Below are 17,379 nucleotides of genomic sequence, written 5' to 3'. Positions count from 1 at the left end.
AATATGTGCATTACTATTAGTTTCATCTCAATGTGTATGGGTTTTATGCCTATACAGCTTGTCCTCCACTTAATTTAATCACAGGTTTATTAGATCCTCCACTTAATTTGATCAAAACCTTCCTTTAGCGAAATCATTCACATTAAGAAGACTAGTGGTACTTTCTACCCTTTAGTTTGATCAATATCGATCTTTTTAAGCAGGTACTTTGGGGTAATTCAATCACTGGCTCTGGATATTTTCCATTTAATTAATAATAAAGAACAACATCCTTAATGAGAGGAGAAAATAAACATAGAAAATATCTGCAGACATGTGAAAAACAGTAATTTTTTTGGCATTTTTGAGGGGGAAGCATTTTTCTTCTGTTTTTGCTTCCATTCTGAAGCAGTCCTTTTGGTAGCAACATGGTCAGTTCTCCTGTGTACATGGGGTGGGCAGAGTTGTACTGGTGGAAGTGTTAATGAATAGATATAACAGCAAGGAATTTTAGTATGTTATTGCTACATTCCAGTGTAGCAAAAATTCACTGGAAGTCCTGGTATTTGAGTGATTACTAATAAAATATTTGAGTCATTACTAATAAATATTAATTCTAAATTCCAGGGAGGAGGATGTCAATGAAATAATTTATATATCGTTATGCGTGTGTAAAAATATTAGTGTTGAATGGAGTCACAGAAAGCACAATTCTTTTCTGAAGTATGGTGCTTGCTGTATTTTTTTTAAAAAATTCTATGCTTAATTTAATTTCTGTAGAGAGGTCACTTACGTACCTTAAAATAACCATGGAAACTGAAGGAAAATGAAATGCTCAACCTTGCCTTTTTCAAGAGCTCTGATTGATAGGTGGCAACCTTCATGTATCACTCTGTAGATGGCTTATTTTAGTGAGCATTTGTTCACATTACTACTGCCACTGTTTTCAGGAAGAGTACTTGCATTATTTCTTATAAGTTTATGCTGTCCAATCTGTCTCATAAAAACTTGCTCAGATATGAATTGTGAGATAGTTGTGAAATATGTATACTTGAACTAGACTTTCAAAGGCATGTGGTTAGCATGTTAGCATGTTGACACCACCACTGATGTAGAAATTCCAGTTCTCCAGAAGAACAAGATGTTCTCTCCTTGTCCTTATCAGCCACTAAACCAATCCAGCAGTTTCTTAAAGGCTGTCATTCCTAAACCCATACTGCTACCTACCAGACTGATGAAAGTAGCACAGGATTCACAGAGATTGCTAACATTTGAAATCTGGTAGGGGAAAATAACAAAAAAAGAGTTAATTTCTCCTAATTTTGTCCATCTACAAATCAGGTGTCTAGTCACCTATTCTCATCTAAAGCTTGTGTGCTCCCAAGTGCACTTTGTTTTTTCTGGTTTTTTTTTTTTTTTTTTTTTTTTTTTTTTTTTTTTTTTTTTTTTTTTTTGTTTTGTTTTGTTTTGTTTTTGTTTGGTTTTTTTTGTTTTTTGTTTTTTGTTTTTTTGTTTTGTTTTTTGTTTTGTTTTTTTAATTTATTTATGTGGGATTCTTTCTCTCTGTTACAGGAATCTTATATTTCTATCTTTCATAAGCCATTAAATTGTGAGACAGCTGAAATCGGGTGATGAGAATTTATCCTTCTTATCGGTTGTTAATACCAAGAGCCATTGTGGTATTTAAAAAGATTTTAAAAGATCTGCTGAAGATCTCTTTAATGGTTATGTATTGCCCTTTCTTACAAATATCTCAAAACATGTAAGTCTCATGAGTCTTGTATTAGTGTTCAGAAATCAGAGAAGAGACAACTAACTGATTTTAATTCTCGAAGTCAAGATTTCATTAATGGCTTTTAATATTTAGGACTAGACTGGATTAAACTGAAGCTGCCATCTGTGTTTACTTACCTTAATGCTTATAAACTGACTTTTTAGGCTGCAAGAAATGTAGCTTGCCCACAAGTCTCACTTGGTACTCTGGTAAGTTCAGGTATTTCTCAAGATGTGATCCAAAGTTCTGTAGGAAAAAAAAAAAAAGAAAAAAAATTAATAGACTACTCAGAGGTACAGCTATAGGTTACTGAGACTTTTAATGAGTATATATGATAGATTTTCTTTTCTTTTTTGGTTAAGCTTGTTCCAGGTATGAAAATTCTTGTTAGCAAATAATGGTGATCTTCATGGAGAATTATATCCATTTCCCCTGCTTTGAGTGAGTCCCTCAATTAGGGTTGTGGTTGCAACACCGTCCCTTGACAGTCAAAAGATGTGTTATGATCATGATGGAAGGCTGATTCTTTCCACCTAACTGGTGGCCAGTGGAGACACCCAGGTGTCTCTCTCTGGATCTAGGGTATAACCATGCTCAGTGCAGAAGTCTCACTGAGATGCCAGAAACATATGGGACTCAGGTTGGTTGTACAACTTTATATGTGCATTGGCTTCTTGATTGTGATGGGAATTTCTGCATGTATAAATTTAAACTACTTTTACCATGTTGAATGAATGAAATAACTTCTTCATAAAGACTACTTCTTCTGTAGAAAATGCCCTCACTTTCAAATATCTGCTGACCTCTTATGACAGTATTTAAAAAAAGGAAAGGAGGGAGAAACAGCAAAATAAATAGGTCTGTGCTTTTGTTTGGGGTGAAGTTGAAGTAATTTGTAATAAGTACTTATTAATGTTGAAGAGTGTGTGTTGTGGTGGCTTCTTATGTAGCAAATGTCAGAAATACATGACTGTGAGTGAAAGTAAAGATTTAAAATATAAGGAATTTTGGCAGATGTTGTGACTCTTTCATGTTGCAGTTGGTCCATGGCTAAGCAATGGTTCTGGATTTCAAAAGACTTTGCCATCACTTCCATTTCCTTTGAAGTCAAAGCAGGTTTTGTTCTGCTGGAAATATGTTTTTGCATATATATGGAGAAAACATATGTGATTCCTAAGTTAACAGCTCAGACACAAGTGGCTTGTGATTTTCTGGTTTCTATAGAAACATTAAAAGCATTTGTAAATCTTTCATTTTTAGGTAAACGTATTCCATTTTATGACAAACCAGATGCTCAGACAGTTACCCTTTTTATTTTTAACATTTTCAAAGATTATGAAAAATGATACTGGTAAACTATACTGAAACAAGAAGCAAATGATCATATTTCAGGCAGTACCTTTCAAACTGTTCTTCTTTTGTAATCATAAAGTTAAACTGCAAAAGCCTTATGCTGTAAAAAACTCCTGTAGGTCTTGTGCATAAAAAACAGAGTTGAAGGAAAGCTTTCCTGCATGGATAAGAAACAGGTTTGGTATTAAGGAGACCTGGTTTATACACCCAGTTCAACTACTGTCCTGGTTTTGTCAGAGGAGTTCTCTCATCTTTCATGTGTCATCTCAAAGACTGATCTAACATGACACTTGCATTTTACTGAAGTGCTTACTTATGAGTTGATAAAAGAGAAACGAGGAGCTACATGTGTGATCACAATCACCATCTTGCTGCCTAAGTGACCTGTGCTGTTTTACCCAAAACACCCTTATTAAGAATACAGACCTCTGCTCTGGTCAGTGAAAGAGTTTGTACTCACCAGAGGGAATGATCAGGTTGGTGTCTGGTGCATGGTCTTATACCTGGCTTCTGGCAGGAATAATATTGAAGACTCTGAAGTAGCAGGAGGGCTGGGTGAGGAAGTTGTTAGCAGGGATGCTGATGGGTCTCTCAGCAGTTGTTTCCACACAGACAATGAGTGTGGATAAGTATAATTAAGATAAAGTGTAATTCATTTTTTCTAAAGCAGCTGAAATGATACATTTTTTTAACTTCTCTTCTTACTACTTTTTACCGTGACTGAGTAATTTTCCCCCTCTCACCTTAGTTTGGAGGGGATAGCATTGAAAGGTGAGATATTGCAGAAAACTGATATGGGATGGAAAACTGGACAATCACAGGCCTTCTGTTAGCTGTTGTATAAGACTGATACATGTTTCTGCAGCTGAGTCTATGTAAGGCTACCAAGGTCTCTTCGTTCAGTAAACCCCCCCCCAATAAAGCCACTTAAATCTAGATGCATTTACCTTTCTTTTGGCTTCATAGGCAAATTTTCATGTCAATCATGACGGCTTGTTTTTAGTGAGGACTGTCTCCCTCCCATCCCATCTTCTCCAACTATTACCATTCTGCATGCAGAGCAGATATAGTGACATAGCAATCTTTTTCATTGTGCAAGTCATTAAGGGTATAGGCAGCAATTTGAAATTTGTAAATATTCTGACAAGTTGATTGCCCCCTGCCCATTTTATGCCCATAATCTGCCAAGGTAGACCTGCCAGTGCAGACAACATTATCACTAACCCAGCATGGGCCATCATAGAGTGATATCTGGCAGCATGTTAATAAAAGACCAGAAGAACAACAACAAAAACACATCTCAAAATTACAACCATAAACAACCTGCCAGTTGCAATAAAAAATGTTGCCGCTAGGAAATTAAAAATTGTATACCACAGTGATCACAGCCTTCGCATCACTACTCCAGTGCATGGCATACACATAAAATTAGGACTTCTCCACAGATGAGGTGGAGTCTGAGGTGTAGCGGAGATACTTTTTTCCTCAGAAATGTAAAACAAATGCAAATGTGCAATATTCTTGACAGATTTTTTTGTTTTCTCCTCATGTTTTGTTTTATATTTTCAAGTTTGCTTTGGAAGAATTTCACTCTAATGAATGTGTAGAAATATAAATTTCAAAATACAGTGATATTATTATTAGGTACATTCTTGGTGCTTTGAGTAAAGAGAAAACAGAGCAGATGCTGTTTGATGTAATCAAAACAAATTGCAATCTTGAAAGATCATAGACATACACTGTGTTTCGGTATTATTCCATTATCTTATTCTGGAAAAAATGTATTAAGTGAAATCTTGAATCGTTAACATTCAAAGTACTGGCAATACTGTGCCCTGAAACTCATCCTGGGTATTTACATGTTTAGCTAACGATTTTAAACTTAGTTTTAACTTTCCTTAAAAGCCTTGGCAAACTGAGATCTTCCATCCTGTTTTGTACAGTGGGGGACTTGAAGTTCCCACTTTACCTTGAGTTAGAGAATATGCCCTTGGCTGTGCCCAGAGCACTCACTCTGCTTGGAGGGTCCCCTGGCTTCCCAAAAGCCTGTTGTCATTGCTGACAAGTAGTCAATGTGCTCCTTAGACTGGAATCATGGGCTGGAACGGTGATCAGCTCTGATTATTTAATCTCAACCCTGGGAGAATTTCATGGGGGAACACAGAGATTGTGTGCTCTGTGGTTTTGGGTTTTTCCACCTGCTTAAATCTCATGTTCTGACCAAAAAAGAAGCAATGAGAAATAATTCTTTTTTGCATTCTAGAACAGTAGTGACATCCATTTTGCTTCTGACAGAGAGATTAATATCCTGCCAGGTTATTCATGGGCAGGAGATTGGTTTTCTGACCTCTCCATCACCCTGTGTCTTGGATGGTCCACAGTGGGGATGGCTCTTTCTCCAGACAGATGCTGAAGTGAGCTTTTTGGTGGCTATAAATGGTATTTACCAGTTTTGAGAAGCTTGTGTAGAGCTTCTGTCCCCTTTCTGTGGTATTTAGGGATGGGCAGGACTCTTACTTGGAGCAAGGGTGAGGCTGAAATCAGCCACTGATTTGGATGGTGAACTATGGCCTGTCCCAGGCACTGGCAGCACAAGACTAAATGCAAAGGTCCCAGGCCTTGGGTATAGCTGCTTAAGAGGACAGGAGGGAAAAACGCTGAGTGATGAAGTGGTGCTCATTTTCTGAAAATGTCAGTGTTTCTGAGCCCTGATATTTGAGTAATATTCCCATCTCTTCAGATTTTGGACACTGCACAATATATTCAACATATACTATGTGAATTTGTAGTGAAATTTAGCCCAGGTAAAGTTTCACAATAGATTTCAATCACTATACATGTTGGAATACAAACTTACTTCACTCTGGTGGGCAGACACTTCTAAATCTAGACCCACTGAGTTGAGTCTTGTTCAAAGGCAGCATTGTGAGGGATTTTCTGCTATAACATCAGTTCCATGTTCTGCGGGTGTCTCTGTTCAGATTTGGGTGGTTACAACAGAGTGCAGGTGTTTCTTTTCTTTTCAAAGGGATGCAGTATTCATTCTGCTAGCAGTACAAGAAATTGAAGCTGGAAACTGCCCGGACTTGGTTAGCACCTGAATCAGTGAGTCCTTAGTTTTATTGCGGAATAATGTGTCAATATATGATATCACTCATACACATCTCTTAAAAAGTAGTATTTTCCTATAGATAAGGCCATAGATCATAACTCAGCTATGTTGGGCAGTTATGGTTGTAGTATGCCAGTTCAGGTTGTAATATGAATCAAACACCCTGTAATTATCATGTGGGCATTGTTCTACCTATGTAGGAGTGTCTCTTTTTCATTTAACTTATCACTATATTATGCCTCAAACTGACTTAAAGAGAACTTTTCTCTTTCTGGGTTAGGTATTCTTTTTTGAAACTATACCAGTACTATTTCACAGTACTAGAAAACTGCCTGTGAAGACTGACTTTCTGACTGTGGAGATCTAATCTGAATTTCCACTTCAACTTTGGGGACTGAATTACCAAAAATAAGAGAAAATTTCTGTGACTTGGAATCACAAATGGAAGCATCAAAATGCATCAGCCATGTCCATAGTGAACAACAGGCAGGGAAGAACACAGGGACTGCTTCATCTTCTCTCACTTTCATCATTCATGTAGGGAAAGTGCAGGTTGCTAGATTCCTAGTTTCAGAAGATTAGTTACATGTTTCAACTTAGGAGTGAAGAATCAGCATCTTAATCCTTGTGCTTTAATTCTTCTTTATTTATTCTATATGCTGCTACATATATACAGACTGTTGGTGCACCCTCACTCTAAGTACAGCACCTAGCACAGGGAAGCTGTGTGTTCCATTTTTCAAGAAATCCTGGTAATTATGAATGAGAAATCAATGACATTTAGTAGTCAAATATTTTTCGACACCTCTATTTTTTTCTTCCCTGCTTTTGTTTGTGCATCTAGAGGATTGCCACATTCTCTGCTTTTCACTTCCAAGCTCAAGGTGATGTGAGCTTTTAATCAGCAGGCTCATGAACAGTAGCTCTTGAGGTCTATGGGCATCAATTGAGTGCCAAAAACTGTCTTAAAATCGAGAGGTTAAAATTTAAAATCTCTTCCATTGTTTCTTCATCCTTTTTGAGAACAGGTAGCAAGATTTACCCTCTTTGCAAAGAGATTTTTGAAGCTTTTGTAGATGTAAGCTTGGAATTTTTCTTGCCTAAATTCATCCATATGAATAGAAATGGCAATTTTGTTCAGAACATTGAATCACTTTTTGAGTAGTATTTTATGATTGTCACACTGCCACATATAATGGCTGAGATCTCTGCTGTCACTGCAGAAGAAACTACAGGTAGGGAGTATTTTACTTCATAGCTGGTGAATAATAACCTCAGTTATTTGCCTAAGGACACTGGAACCCGAGATATTGGTACAACTAATGCCTTTGCCAAAGGAAAGCAGTGGCTACTGTGACTGCTCAAGCCATTAACTTGCCTCCTGTTCCTCAGGACAGGTTTGTTGGAGGTGGCCAGAACACCGAACAGTGCCAAGACTGGTGTTTGTGTCGCTCCTTCCCATTCCCATTTGACTCCTGAGTGGCCCTAGGCAGGATGATTCATGTACAGGCTCTGTGCCTTGGCTGACCAGTGAGTACAATGACACAGAATTCACTGATCATGAAGGCATCTTATCTTCTTTCAAATAATGTTTTTTAAACTGCTTGGACCTTTGCATGGGAGATATTCTGTATGTGCCACATTCCACAATCTTTCAAATTTCTAATGTTCTCCACTCATGGGATTTAAAATATTGTTTAATTATATATTTAAAGATTTTTTTTAGATTTATACAATCTTGAGGCTAACACCACCAGAAATTAATTGGATGTCCAATTAACTGTGTGATCAGCTGTTATGTACAAGACAAAAAAAAAAAAAAAAAACCCAAAAAAACAGATTCTACTTTTTCCAGCAAAAGATGCAGGAAAAGTTAGATCTTTCTGGAGTGTGATGGCTGCTGTAACCAGGCCAAAAATAGGATGTGCTTAGGAAGACAGGAAAAAAACCCAAACTGCCTCTGCATCTAGATTAATAATTAGCAAGTAAATAATGGAGGTAGAATCACTCCTAGGAAGAATAGAAATGGATTTATGTGAATTTAAGGTTGGCTGAAGTTTGGTTTATCGCAGTGTATGTCAAGAAAGGTCACGAAATGAACACAATGAATATACGTTCTGATGGCGATTGTAGTTTGTGTTTTATTCTGCCAGAACAATGAATGCAGCTATGGAGAGCAGTTGTAGTGGGTTTCAAGTTTATTTTAAGGATAATCAATTATACCTGAGCAAAAACTAGACCAGTCTGTGTCCAGACAGGAATGATATATTCATCTCTCCAGCTACAGGCATAGCAGCTTGTCATGATCCATCTCTTGTCAGCACTGGTCAGCTTTCTCTGAAACTGTCTTTCATTCTGGAAAAGATATTTGAATTTCTTATTCTGATGGTATGTAAAATAGGAAGACTTGCCTTTTTGTCTCTTTATGGCCAAGAGTAAGTTCAGTTGAGTCTGTCAGTGGTCTAACTAAATTTATTTGGGGTCTGTTTGTCGGTTTATCTTTTTTCATTTCCCCTTTTTAATAAGGGATACTTTCTCATTTAGTGTTTTACTTATTGTGGTCTTCACCAGGATATCCAGGAAATCCTGGATACCTGTAATTTTGGGATGACTTAGAGAGCCTCCATATACACTGGTGCAGTCACAGGTCTATTAGCCCAGCTGAGTGTGGGGAGTGTTTTAATTTTATTTATTTTTATCAAAACATAAATGAACCTACTGACAGGTATCATTTCTGGCAGAAAATGTCTGAAGGGAATGATGAGGCTGAAAGAATCACAAGTCTCATGCCTCATTTAAGTTTTCAGAGTTGAGAGCCCTATGAACTTTGATTGAAAGACAGGCAACAAGGTGAAGCTTTCAGAGTGTGAGATTTGGGATACTTCTCTTTTTTTAGGGAATTATACAAGCTAGCTCAAAACTTACAAGATCTCCAATGGCATTTTCATAGAGTTTTCACAGAAGCTGCTAAAAACTGCTGCTGATGTTGACACATTTACATGAATTATATTTCTAATGGAAATTATTTTACTGTAAGAATTTTGGTCCATTTTAATTGTATCTGCTTCCAAATTTCTACCAAAGTCCAGAAAGATTTCATTTACTTGGTTTACAATGCTATAGCTTCCATCTAGCAGCTTCAGTGTAGATGGTTTGCAGAAGGAAGTAGTCTTTGTCCTGACTGATCTGAATTGCCATAAGAAATACAGTTCTAATACCAAGTTTTGGGTCTCTTGATCATGAGGCCGTGCATTTTTGTGTAATGAAATGACACAGGGCAGGATGACTGCATGTGTATGGGAGGCAAGGCAGGTGATGCAGTTCTCCTCATTTTCACAGCTGGAGCCTTGGACTGATGTTAGAACAAGTGACTGGGCATATAAGTAAAATTCTGCACTCTTAAATAGCCGAACATAACCTCCATAAATTGCACATTCACACATTTTCTACAGAATGGTCTATAACAAAATTATTTGTTGATTCTACTAGATAAATGGCTGTTGAGCTTGGAATTGATCTCTGGAAGCCATAGTAAAAGGATTCCTGCAGCGACACCCAGTTTCATCTCGTTTTTCAACTCCTAAATATCTTGCCAAAATTTAAACAGGTGTGATATTTTAAACCATGGTGAGGTTTTCAGCCTATCTCAATAGGTGAAGAAGCTGGCTGAGCCATAAGTCAGTCTCTAGTACACCTTGGTCTTTCTGAAATTATTCTGATTCGCATAAAGTAATACAAAGCTATTTAGAGCACACTGAGTTGTAGCTGCACTAGTTAAGCTACTGGGAGACAGAGGGCAAAAAAACCCCAAAAGCCTGAGCCTATTTACAGCAGGTTTCAGCATGCTCTGGAAGTGTCTGGCTCCAGCAGAACTCTGTGTTTTGGCTCTTTCCTTTCTGTCCTCTTCCACTGATTAAGTCAAAAGATGACCTAGGTCTGACTTGTTCCCTCTTGGCAGTTTTTCTGCTCTGACCACAGTGGAAAGTGGCTTCTTACTGTGCATTTCACCTGTGATGAAGAAAATAACATACGCTGTTATCTGTTTCTGAAGACTGGTTATAGGAAAGCAAAATATATTGTGGAAGCTGTTAATCCCAGCTATTGCTCTAAGGTGTTGAATGAAGAGCTTCAAAACATGGCTGTTATTGTTCTACTTTCAATCTTAAGACTGAAAAAGAGGAGGAATTCAGATTACGGATAAAAGCAGATGCTCCTAACTCATCTGCAGGAGGCATTCTAGGCTGATATAAAATCAGCTTTTGAGATGTAAAAGCGAAAGAAAGGCTTTGCCAATAGCTGCATAATGTTCTAGATTAAACCAAGCTGAAATAAATCCATTACTTAATGTAGCAGAATTGGAATAAAGTGTGACTGGAGTTCCTATTGTATAAAAAATTGCCTCAAATTAAAGAACAGTGGGTACAGATACACTTGGATTTGCTCCATCAAATAATTTATTTTTCTTGTACCAACTTAAATGAGGAGGATGCTAATTCTGTTATGTAAAATCGAAATATGCTATGTGTGTGTGAGATGAGTAAATTATTTTTTTCTTGGATGAGTTCTGTTTAATCTGGCACAGAGAATGAGAGCTGAGACTCGTCCTGCTGTGTTTATAATGTCTGGCACCCCCATAGTTGATTTTTCCAGTCTCTTTACCTATGCAGATCAATGAGGGTGTTTGTTGGGCAGAAAAATTGCAATTCTCAGGTGTTTCAGCAAAGAAGAAAACGTGAGTGTATGTGTGCATGTGAGATAGTTTGATTCCATAAGCATAGTATGGATGCAGCATCATATATTATGGATACAATATCAAGTGGAGATACATGATGTAGGAGGGAATATATCAGTGAAAGATATCTATAAATTGACATATCAGGCAAATGTTTTCATCAGAGAAATATTTCGATGGGATTTGAAATATCTAGGTGGGATTTTTTGGGTGGATTCAGGGAGACTTTTCCAAGTTTATGTGCTCAAGCTATGGCACAGAAAGCCCTGAAGAAGTCCATCACAAATTAAAGCCAAAGCTACCCATGGGTTTAAATTGATTGTATCATGGGAAAACTGTCTTTGCCTAAATGTAGTGTGATACAGTGTTCTTCCTTGCTTTTTATTACACAATAATGTCTGCATTTGTATATTTTTTCTCCCATTTTCTTGAAGTATGATGAACATAATGAAAACAGACCAACCATCTTAGGGATGAGGGAAAAAACCAGACAGGGAATAAAATCAAAGGGCAGTAATAGAACAATAAAAGAATTACTTTTTTTTGACTAATGCAGAGTCACTACACCATGAAAATCAGAGCCTTAGGAGGTCAGCCAGACTAATCTTGTAGATGCATTTGATAAAGTTATCACCATAAATAATTTTTGCAGTTATGCAAGCTAAGACAACAACACAAGCTTAAAGCTTTTCACTGAATGAGGGAAATGCTCATTGAGGGATCAGGAATTTTCCTATGCATATCCTATGCATATAACATTTTCAATTAGTAGTCAGTCTCTTAAGGGCTATTTGTCTTTGAAAACTCTGCTAATCCTCTGCTAACTCTGTGAAATCCAAAGGCCAAATGGAGTAATGTCATTTTGATCACCATCTGATCACATGTGGTGGCCCTGTATAGCTGTCATATACATACATCTTCTTTCCTGAATCATATCTTGCAAGAATCTGCTAAATGAAAGGACTTCTCACTCCATACCTGACTTTGGAACCTCTTGATTTTGGCACAGTTCAACAGCAACAGAAGCATCCAGATCAAAGATTGTCCTTTCCTTTTGTCCTCACATCCCTTCCGGTTCCCCCACCCACGTTAATAGTAATGTTAATAGTAATGTTAATATGCCCCTGAGAAGTGACAGAACACAGAGCTGTTCACGAGGAGAAGTTCAAACTTAAAACTCCATCCCCACCCCAACACACACATTCTACTGCAAACCACTGCATTTTACACTATACCTACATTAATCCTCCAACTGCTGGTGCAAAGGGGTTTTGCCCCTCCTCCATCCTCCTGACTTACAGTGGCTCTGGCCCAAATATGGCTATGACATATGACTGAGTGGTGTGACAGTTCTGATAGCTAAACTTGCAGAGAATGCCATTAGGATAATTTAGCTATATCGTGAAACTGCACTCTGCAGGGCTATTTGGTGTTTCTTCCTCACATCCCTCATCTAATTGTCAAATTAAGAGGTATAAAGTGGTGTACGGTACACATCAGTAGTTTAGGGCCTTTATACTTGCTAAGAGATGCTTGACAGTTCTGGGAAGCGTAGAGGGGGGGAACGATAGTAAAAAAGAATAGGGGGAATGAGGAATGAATAATTTAAAATAATTTTAACCCACTCATCTAGTCTAACAGTCTGTGCCTTACATCTGCTTAGAAATCTTTGCCTCCAATTCCCAATCTACAAAATCACTGTCTTACTTAAATAGCTTCAATTTTGTTCCTGCATGTGTCTTATCAGTTTTGAGAAATGATGAAACGAGGCACTGTAACTCCCCTTATAACAGACTATTGTTCCTCTTCTTATGTAACAGAAAAGCCATTTCAACCTGTTTAGCTACATTTTATTGTGAACTCATTATGAAAGGTATTCCTGGTATTCTTTATAATTTTTGTTATATTTTCCTTCATTTTAGCTCAGATTCTCCTGTTACTAAGCATAATTTTTCTTAGCACCATCCACTTGCTGCTTTGTCCTTTCTACAATGTGCATTGCCTCACCACTACTGAATTTAAATCTGAGTAATTTTTACTTTTCCTCAAATTGCTTCTCAGTTAAGCTCCAAAAAGGTCAGAACATCTTCTAGAGTTTAGATCCTTAATCACATTCAAGCAACTTAAAAGAAAAAGTAATCGATTTAAAAGCTTCCCATGATAGTATTTGTACTCAGTAGTAAAAGATTTCCGTCACTAATGAGATGCACTTAATAAAGAGGCTTTATTATACAGATAATGGAAATTTGATTTATTGTAACTATTTGGGTTTGTGTAGGTTTTTGGTTTTTTTTCAGTGGGATATTTGTGACTGACAGTCCTGATGTCTTATTGCCAATGCCATTAAGATTGGATGGCCTATGTGCACCATCGGTACCTTCAGATTACTTCCTCTCTTCAGAACAAAGACACTCTCTTGGGAAGCATAACAAACATTTGAGATATAATTTGGAATGAGGAGGAGTCTACTGAGAACAGCATTAAGTTGCACCTTAAAGCTACTTATTTCTCATTACCTGCAAGACTTGGTTTGTACACTTTTCCAGAGCCTCTGCTAACTTTGTGTTTGTGAGGAGGCAAGCTTAACAACGTTTGTGGGGATAAAAAAAATCTAATCTTGTATATGTTTGCCAGAGTTAGAACCTGTGTTGACATCTGCACTGTTTGTAAAGCAGCAAACACAGGGGCTTTACAACAATGTGTGCTGATTGTGATACTGCAAATTCTTCCTCTTGCAGCCTGGATTACTGCACTTTATTCATCCTAATGCTGCATAGCTCATCTGACATTTCTTATACGTAGGTGGAACTTGGAAGATGTTACATAGCACTAATCAATTCAGAATCTGTCTGAAGGTTTTGAAAATCAGAGCTTCGAGCTAAGGATCAGACGTATAAATACAGAGCAACAAAACCTCTATAGTAGTTAGCTGGTAATTACAGGGATCCACTTCAGAAGTCCTAGAAATTGGAAAAATAAAAAGAAGAAATGCTTAGAATACCTAGTTTTAACTGAAGGGAGTGATTCTCTCCCCTGAAGAAACGACTCTATCTGCAACAGTTAATATTTTCCTGTTACCCACTGTGCCAGCCAGTAATTCCCAGCAGTCCAGAATCAATGTGCTGCATCTATTCAATAATATCACACCAGAAGCTCCAAAGGGTGGAAAGGATGATGTATTATCTAAGAAATTATGTGGGAAGAGAAAAACAGACGAACACAAAAAACCTGAGTAGTTCTGAAATCTTGTATTGGCAATTACCTCACTCTAGTAAGGAAAACAACCCAAAACCTCTCGCACCAATTGATGCAAATAGGCAGTGAAGAGTTTGGTCTGGCAAAGCATGTTATTGTTTACTGTCTGCATTATCTTTCTTAGCCTTTAAGTTTTCATGGTCTGAACCAAGAATTTTCCTTTATATATCTGTGTTTTCATAGTTGTAATAAAGCTGCTGCAGCCGTGATAAGAGGGCTACTGTGTCTAAAGCTTTATGCTTTTTCTTTACCAGTTAAGTTGGCCTTGCAAAAGATAAATAGACTAGACTAGAACAGAGTAATTAAGTTGGAAGGTACCTACAGTGGTCATGTAGTCTATGTGCATGAAAAATTTTGGGTTCAGCAGAAGTTGAAGCATGATTTTGTTAAGGGCTTCAGTGGTACCTCTTATGTTCCTAAAAGAGGAGATAGTGTTAAATGATCTGTATTCTGGAAAATCCTTTACTTCTGTTGCCATTCTGAAAAGTGCAAATTCGAACCATCCCTACAAAATGGGGGCAGGGATTTGTATTCGGGGACAGTTTGCCTATGGCTGTGTTCAGCAGTAGGAAATTAATTTTGGAGAGTTTCTGTAATATTGAGCATTTTCATATAAATTTTATCATTCTACTAAGAGTGTGGTACATTTAGGTTCTAGAAATTATGACAAAATATCTGTAAAAAAAACATCACCTGCTCACTAGTGACCCAACTCATCACTGGAGGTAATACTGGCCAAAACCCCTGCTGACTGGCACATTTCTGTGGGTGAGCCATGCGAAGACAGCGGCTGGTTGCGAAGGGAGAAGGGAGACTTGAACTCATCCTCTCCCTTCCATGCATTGAAGAATGCTTTAATGGACAAAGATCCTCCTTCAGCTTGCTTGACTCCTCTATACCCAGTCTCATCTGCCTTGCCTTCCGGTTTTGTTACCTTTCCTGGCAGATTCTGGAACTCTACGTGTATCCATTCTTTTGGTCAGAAAACTTAACTACTCATCCTCTTGGGCTGTCTACATCCATACCTGAGTTACCCCTCCGCCATTTCCCAGGTTCTTTTCTTTGACATGACCTGCATAATTTGCTTTTTCTTTCTGTAGACTCTGCTCTTCATCCAGATAATTGGCTTGTTCAGGCCTGGTCTTGCACACCAGGGTCTTATTTAGTACATCCCCCCTGCAGCACTGACTCACATTCCCCATTTACGTTGTATAGGTGGTCTCAGTTACCTCTCAAGACACACTTGGCCTGAAAAGCACAAAATCTATGTCTTTTCCTCTAAATCTTGCAGCCTTATTTCAGCCATCAACCAGATTTCTTTGGCATAGTCCAAGTCACAATTCCTCCAGTCCACATCTCCTCCCCACTTTTATTTGTAACATTGGATGCTTTCCTATCCAGTTCTTGGGAAGCTTCTGGGCTCTGACGGTGGTGGAAAGGGAAATGCTGTCAGCTCAGGTGCTTGCATTGCAGGAAAACTCTACTTGACCTAACATAGAACATCCCATGAAAGGAGTAAAAAATTTTTTTTTTTTCTTCTATGAAGAATAAAGAGTTTTATTTCTAAACTGTGAACTTCTACCATAACAACTTTAACTTTTAAAATCCGTACAAAGCTAAGCTTTGACTGACTTCCTGCAAGAAAAAGGCTCAGCACTTGACACAGGGAAACCAACAACAACGAACTTGTAATTGCAAAAGTGGTGTCAGCAGGAGTAAAGCAGTCTCTCTGAATAGATTATTGTGTGGCTGATGTTTTGTTTAAACAGTTCATTTTTAAGCCAGTAGAGGTAAACTTCAGCAAACCAGTGAGCAGTGAAAAGCACTATCCAGAAAAGGAGATGTTAAGAAATTTCAGTTGCAGTACTTTTCATACAGGCATTATTTTGTAGCCAGGCAATTACTCAGTTGTAATTTTCCAGCCCTTTTCTTCTTTACTGTTCCATTCCAGACAGGAAATCCTAGGAGAAGTTGAACATTGGTCTGTGTAGCACTATCCAGAGGAAAGTGTTTATAAGCGGCATGAGAGTACCTAGTAGTGGTTATTGCACATAGCCCACAGAATCTGTAATACTTGAGAGGGGATTGTATCCTGGGCTAGGTAAGTTTCATGTGAGTGGGGTGCACACAGAGCTTGTGCAGGGTGTTAGTTACCTTATCATTGGTCCAAGAGTACCCAAGAGTGGTCTTAGGGAGTTGCCTTTCCCTGAGGATTCTTTGTTTATTTCAGAGGTGGAGGAACAAAGACAGTCATGCTGAGCATAGGTTGTTCACAAGAGAGTGCACAAATTACACCAGTTCAATACTTTCTGTTCCTGTGTTTTGTTTTTAACACTTGAGATTCATCATGGCCTATGCTGTGTAACCCTCTGCACTGTGCCATCCCACATCACAGCATAACCCTGACTTGCAGAAGGAATTTAGTGACAGCAGCAAGCTTCATAAACTTAGGTGTATACAAAGTCACAGAGCACAGATGATGAGGGACACAAACCAACTATTTGCAGCTCAGATGCACACATGCTGATATTTTTTCCCTTTTTCTCCTGAAGTTTTGTCCATAGTCTTTCTTACTTATGGTTCATACAGTAATTTGTAGGTTCTGTTGAGGAGTTCAGAATCTTCTGTTTCTCAGCAAAATTTGATTTCCCATCTGCTTCTGACAGATTTCTCTATTCAGCAGACTCTGAGAAAGTCTTGTCATTCTTGACACATGGGAAGTTATGAGCATAACTCATGCCCTTTTAATGTTCATGGGTGTTATCTGAATAAATCACCGACATTAAAGTCTTAACCCTTTTTAGTCTTAAAATTGAAATTTTCAGAGCTTTATCTTCTCTGTCTGGGTAATGTTTCTCTTGTTCTGCTAGACATATGCAATGTCACTCATTTCAAAATTGTTTACACTGTGCCTTGGAAGCTGTAGCATCTTTAAATGGAAGTAATTACAGACTTATTCAGGGGCTGTCATGCTTCCTTTGAATCTTTCATCACTGTTAGCAGTGGCACAAGGAAGCTAAGTAGAGAGTGTTTTGTTAGGTTTTGCTTCCAGATCGGAGAGAGCCACTCTTAATATTGTCCTGGAGGCCAAGGTCATAAAGTACAGGTGATCCAGCTAATACATTACCTCTGAATATCACTCTGTGTTGTGTTTCCTTCCCTCACCCCTCATGA

The sequence above is a fragment of the Chamaea fasciata genome, unplaced genomic scaffold, assembly GCF_029207755.1.
Source record: "Chamaea fasciata isolate MVZ Bird 193981 ecotype frontalis unplaced genomic scaffold, bChaFas1.0.hap1 SCAF_3, whole genome shotgun sequence".
NCBI classification, from domain to species: Eukaryota; Metazoa; Chordata; class Aves; order Passeriformes; family Sylviidae; genus Chamaea; species Chamaea fasciata.
This window is presented reverse-complemented; position numbering follows the sequence as displayed.